This window comes from Triticum aestivum, chromosome 3B (assembly GCF_018294505.1).
Source record: "Triticum aestivum cultivar Chinese Spring chromosome 3B, IWGSC CS RefSeq v2.1, whole genome shotgun sequence".
Lineage (NCBI taxonomy): Eukaryota > Viridiplantae > Streptophyta > Magnoliopsida > Poales > Poaceae > Triticum > Triticum aestivum.
In genome coordinates, this window is record NC_057801.1 from 805,091,894 (window position 1) to 805,098,598 (window position 6,705).

At 43.0% G+C, this 6,705-nt stretch overlaps 1 pseudogene; it reads right to left on the reverse strand.

Annotated features, from left to right (window-relative positions):
• Positions 1-941: 941 nt before the first annotated feature.
• LOC123067963 (aspartic proteinase nepenthesin-1-like) lies at positions 942-2,190 on the reverse strand (annotated as a pseudogene).
• Positions 2,191-6,705: the final 4,515 nt, after the last annotated feature.

Below are 6,705 nucleotides of genomic sequence, written 5' to 3' on the forward strand. Positions count from 1 at the left end.
CTCCGTGCATCAGCAATGGTCCGACCAAGATCATCAACGGGATCATCACGTGCCTCTTCTTCACCTTCCCCTTCACCTTCAGCATCCTCCATGAAAGTATCACCGAAATGAGCAAGATAGCTTTCATCGATGAAATCATCCCCTTCTTCATCTTCTTCCATTATAACCCCTCTTTCTCCATGCTTGGTCCAACAATTATAGCTTGGCATGAAACCGTGCCGAAGCAGATGCATGTGAACATCTCTTGAGGAAGAGTAACCCTTCTGATTCTTACAGATAACACATGGACAGATAACAAAACCCCCCTCCTTGTTCGCATTAGCCACTACGAGGAAATCTTTCAAACCCGTAGTGAACTCGCCGGAGAGTCGGTTACCGTACATCCATTGCCGATTCATCTGCATTATTATAATATAAAATATATAATTAACCATCATGCATTTGTTAAACTAACTAGCTACAAACAATATAAATTAAACAATGAACTGCACACATGCATATTTTATCAATGACACACATACATGAAAGGTTCAAGTTGCTAACCGCGATCGAGGAGGAAAAAATAAATGAGGAACCTGAAGTGTGGCTCCAACACTTCATATCATGTTTGTTTCACCCTCTTAGGGCATTTCATCAAACACCTTGTGTGCATAAGAGGAACCAAAAGCAAACCTAGCTACACCCCCTTGTGAAGCTTGTGAAGAGAAGTGGCACCAAATGGCTAAGTGAGCGTGCTGAACTGGTATATATAGGGGAGGAGCTTTAGTCGCGGTTGGCCTGGCCAACCGCGACTAAAGCCCCTCACGTGCACTAGCTGGCCACCGAGCGCCCTGGGCCCAGGCCTTTGGTCGCGGTTCGTCTGCCGAACCGCGACTAAAGACTTCATTAGTCGCGGTTCCTACAGTTTCGCGACTAATGGGGCTGGACGGAATCCTCTTTTTCTACCGGTGACTGTATTCAACTCTTTGGAAAGATAGCTCATCCTTGGCAAGGTCGTAGAGCAGGTGCATGTTCTGCAACTGGAAGTTGCCGATGACGCTCATGCCGTTGGATGTATGCATCACCATGCATGACGTGGAATTGTCAAGCGGCACCCAGTAGTTCTCCGGCGGCAGCACCATGTCCGCTCCGCCACTGAAGTGGAGCACCATGGATGGCACTGTCTTTTCGTGTGCCACCGCCATACACAGGTTCATTCCACTGTTTGCGGATGGCGACACGAGGCTCCCGTTCACCTGCCTCCGGAGCCCCATGGGCCAAAGCCGTAGTGGGGTTGCCTGAGTCGATAATGAACCCGCCGCTGCCGTTTTGTTTCGGAGCAAACACCGTCGGTGGGATGGACAGTCTTGTCTGTCCCACGCTTATCCCGATGAGCGGGACGTAGTAGAATGGGTACTTTTTTGGGACTTGCGCGAAAGACATGGACATCACAGGGCTGCCGCCGCTAAGGCTCGCCGAGGCGCTGACGGAAAGATGGTTGTTGGCACTAGCGGTGGCGTTGCTGCGCAGAGAGGCGGTGTGACAATAAGAGAACTTTTTGACACCCACCTGAAAGATGAGCGACAGGGGGCCGCGGATAAGACCTATGAGACCGGACGCCCCGTCGAGGGACCCCGGAGTGATGATCAGCTAGTGGACGCAGCCGAACGTGAGCCACGCCGTGCCGTTTTGGAAGGCAAAGACCTCAGTGCCAATGGACCCTCTGGCGACGCCCACGCCATAGAAGGCCCCGAAAGCACAGCTGCCGCCCCTGGCGCACGAGTGCTCCAAGTTGGCCAAGCACAAGGTGTCGTTGCATGCCACGAGATGGAAGCTGTCCGACTTGGACGCCTTATAGTAGGGCAGGCCCTGCATGACGCAAGATCCTTTGAGGCTGCAGGTGGAACACTGCGTCCAGATGAGGTCACTAGCTGTGTCGACGATGGCCTCCGCGCACTGTGGTGGGTTGCCGATCAGGTACTCAGCAATGTACTGGCTGGTGTTCCAGTGGATTGGCACGCTCACGTCAGCAAATGACGCCAGGCGCTGCCGGCTGCTGGCCATGGCGCGCTGCACGCGCTCCGCCGTGGTGTAGCTCCCCTTGCCATCAACATGGGTGAGCTCCATGTGAAACCCGGCGCTACTACAAGTAACTAGGGTAGCAGCAGTGGAGCACAACACAACAACGATCAGCACCAGGCTTATTTCCATTGTTTCACTCGTTGGTTCGGTGCTGGCTCCTCACCATGTTATAGGTTAATTGCAACCTGTGGTCTCCATGTATATATATGCATCTCCACTGCATTTAGGAACGGAGGGAGTATTAAAGGTGAATCTGTACGTAGTTGTTCGCACACAACCTCTAATGCAAAAATATAGAAACAGAGTGAGAATCAATTTAAAAATCAAGCCATTAATGTAATTAATTAGACAATTAAATGCACAGTTAATTAGATCATGTTAAATAGGAATATTTTTGCACTGAATCAATTGGAAAATCGATTCACCAATATGAAGGCTGTTAATTAGGCCCAGAGATAATTAGAAGTAGCTAATTTTCTAGTCAATAAGACAATTAATGAATTAAGTAGAAAAGTAATCACACCGAACAAATCATACAGCCAATAATGCAAAACTATTTTTAAAACTAGCACTGAATCAATTTGAAAATCAAAGCATTAATACGAAAATTATCCAGACAGTTAATTACATGTACAATTAATTAGGTTCATTTAAAAATAGATTTTTTTCGCATTGAATCTATATTATGAGGGACGAATATGTATGTAGTCGTTCGCCCACAACCATTAATGAAAAAAATAGAAATAGAGTAATGCAATTAATTAGGTACATTTAAATAGGATTTTTTTTGCATCAAATCAGTTTTAAAACTAAGTCATTAATGCAATTTATTAATTAGGCAGACAATTAATTAGCCCTACAGATAATTAGAAGTACTCCCTCCATCTGTATATAAGGTCTGATGCTTTTTTCTAGGCTACTTTAGACCACATGTTGGAGCAAAAATATATGGCATGCAAGTTACATTAAGTACACCGTTAGATTCACAGGTGGAATGAGCTTCTAATGATATAGTTTTCATATGATACATCTCATATACTATTAATCTTATCAACAATCAAATTCAACCTCGAGAAATATATTAGGCCCTATATATATATATATGGATGAGAGAGTAGGGGTTTTCTTCGCGCTAAATCAGTTTAAAAACGCTCATGGGTGAGGAAGGCCAACAGACTTTCGCTGACCTTGGCGAGTACCAGCAGGCTCTCAGGGCATGGCCGAGCAATGCTTGTCATCATAAAAAAACTGCCAACAAGCCCTCGCGATATGGCCGACCAAGTGTTCACCCGGATGGATGGCAATCGTGTTCAGCAGGACGTCCACACAATCGAAGGTCGCTCACTAGAGGACGACCAAGTACTGAAGATCGAGGGCTCCAATTGCGCGTTCAAAGACAATGGTCATCATCGAGGACAATCGGTCACACACCACCATTTTTCAAATATTGTTCCATCCCGTAGCTAGTCTGGGTAATAAGCAAAAATAAACCAACTGATGGAGGATGGATTAAGATACATCCGTAATTTAGTACACTAGCTAGTATAATCAAGTCTTGGGTGCCGGCCTGAACCTTGAAAGGGATTGGCCGTCTTCCTTACTATCACATCCCAGATTTCCCTAAATCTGGTATGTTAAAAAAATTCACAAGGAATAATTTTTTTCTAAGAAATATATATGATTGCCTAGGATTGCTTGTGTTTGACTTTGTTTTGCTTGATTGTTGCCTAGAAGGGATAAAATCCCACTATCACTAGTTGAAACCCTAGCAAGCCTTGTTAGAAACCAAACCATTTGAAATATTATTGGGCACAAGCTAACCTTAATAAGTCCCAAGAATATCAAGCCAATTAATTTTTCTATGACTTGAGTTGGATTCATTTTGAAAACAATTCAAAACACAAAGGGAAATTATTTAAAATGGCTTTGTAATTATTTTGGCAGGAAGATGAGTTCACAAATCCAAACAATGAGCTTGAAACTCTGGCATTTCTCTAACTGAATTTGAAAGACATTTAGTTTTGAAACCAAATTCAAATTCAAACTGGAAATATAAGTGCAGGAATTATATGTCCAAATTTCCCAAACAAAAGTTTACAGAAAACCGCCTGAACTAAAAAGACACATAACTATTTATCTACATATCCAAATTCATGATACATTTTGCAAAACCACCCTCATGAAATGTACATTCACCCTGTCCAGAAAAATTTCTCTTTTGAATAATTTAAAATTTAAATTCAAACAGAATAAATTGAAATTTAAATAGGGCATAACATGCAAATTAAAAATCAAAATAAGTTGATTCTTTTTTGAAAATTGAGCCTAGAGAAATATGGTTTCATCTCAAAACACTTTAGTTCATATGTGAATAATTTAAATATATATTTTATACATAATACAGAAGAGGCCAAAATTCAAATAGATATTAAACCTACATTGGTTAAACTTTCAAATAAAAATTGTGTAATAAGAAAATTATGATACAAATGAGTTCAGAAGCTATAATATGGACTTTAATTATTAGTTGACTATAGGAAATCCAAATGATATTTGAATTTAATTCAAACACACTTAGATCATAAGTTTGAAACCCTAGGTCTAATTTAAATAAAACTAATGCAAGATGGTTTAATTAATTAAATTAGACCTAGTAAATACCTTTGATTTAATAGTTGAGTTTAGGGAAAGATGAGCTCAAATTAAATCCAAATAAAGTTAAAAACCAAATAAAATGTATTTGTGAAAGTTTAAAATTGTTTGAAAATTTTGAAGTTGAGGTTGTTCGAGGGTTTAAAGTTTGATGTTTGAATCTTTATCAACCGTAGGAGCTATGACCAAAGTCACCAATTAATAGTGACCAATTGTACAACATTGCTGCTTATGCATATTTTTTCCTTTTCTACCTCCCAAATGAACATGGATCCATTCTTTGAACTGAACATGTTTATACTTCATAGTACAAGATATTCTAACATACGACGGTTTTTAGAGCTTTTCTGCAAATGTCAAACATGGTTTCCACGGAGTTCTCATTGTGACTTGATTTCCACGAAACAATTTTTATTCCCAAATGGAGTAGTAGTAGTACTAGCATAGTTGTTCCCTTCTCATAATCAGACACCTCAATTATAGCATACCTCAAATTCATACAAAGTCATGCTACTACATAAATGATGCATTACACACATCCTCTAGCTACTACGTCACGACATGCCATTGGACTACCAAAATTTGACATGTTTTACCTACATGCTACCTATTTAGAAGAACATCCACAACTGCCCTTGCCCTTCCAGGCGCCCTTGACGTCCTTCTTGCCAAAGTAGCAGTTGAAAACATAGTACGGACTAAGACGGATCTGCTCATTGCCAGAGCTGTCCGGCCTGTCACAGCCCTCCTTCTCCTCCTTGGGTGACATTCCGTCCATGCCACGGACCACAGATTCTACTCTCGGGCGAGGTAGCGCTTGTTCCTCCGCTACTGCTTCTTACAATGTGGGCGAATGACTTCTTCCTCTGTGGCAGTGTGCGTCACCGCCTCATTTGCCTCCGCCGCCGCCATGTCGGCAGCGAGTCGGGCGTCAGCGACCCTGATCCTCTCCTTCCCATGGTGGGCACACCGATCCTGGTAGGATTCACACTCCGGCAGACCGGTGATGGGAAAAGATAGATTGGAAGACTCCCGAGAGGGCCACGACGATCTAGCCCTAGAGAATCTGATGCGTCGACGCAATGGACTATGTCAGATAGATCCTACCATCGGTCAGGCACTGCCTCCTCCGACCCGCATGGGATGACACCCCAGCCAACGACTCCGTGTTGGTTGGAGTCAGATCCACTGCCCGCCATGCTAGAGAAGGTCGGAGATCACCGGACGGGAGTTTGGGTGGTGGAGTAGAGTGGAGTGAAGTGGCTAGGGTTTGGCACAAGGAGCGGATGGGGATGAATATATCTGGATGCATGTGGGCCAGTATGGGCTGGAACCAACATGATGGACGAAGCCAGGCACGCGCGGGCCTCCCCATATCCGCCCCATATTTGGGATGGATATGCGGGTGCCAGTCGACTCGGGCATTTGAGGCCGGTTTGAGACAGCCCTCTGGTCGGATGTTTTTGTGACGCCCGGATATTTAAGCTACAGTGAACCTCTGCTAATGATGCCACGTCACCTCGATTACGGTTCCTAATCTCGTGTTAGTTCGAAACTGATTCAAATTCAAAATCAACCAAAGAATAAAAGTTTTTAAATATTAAAACTAAAATGTTCGGAGTGAACCAAATATTGCATAGGTTATTATTGGTGGAGTAACCACATCCTTATAAAATATTTAAATACGCTAAAGTGATTAAAACAACATCAAAACAATTAGTTATACTCCTAATATATTTTACCAAATGCTAAACTATTTTTATTCTGAGGTAAAACTTCTTAGAACAGTCAATTAATTTGACACACTATTTTTGGAGCTATTTTCATATTTTACTAAACCAAAAATATAGTGCAGCAGAAAAAGAACAAAAAAACAGAAACAAAAACAAAAGGGAAACGCACCCCCCACTGGGCCAGACGGCCCAGCCGGCCAGGCCACCAACCGGCCCAACTGGGCAAAGGCCCAGCCGCCCCCCCCCCCATTCCCCATAT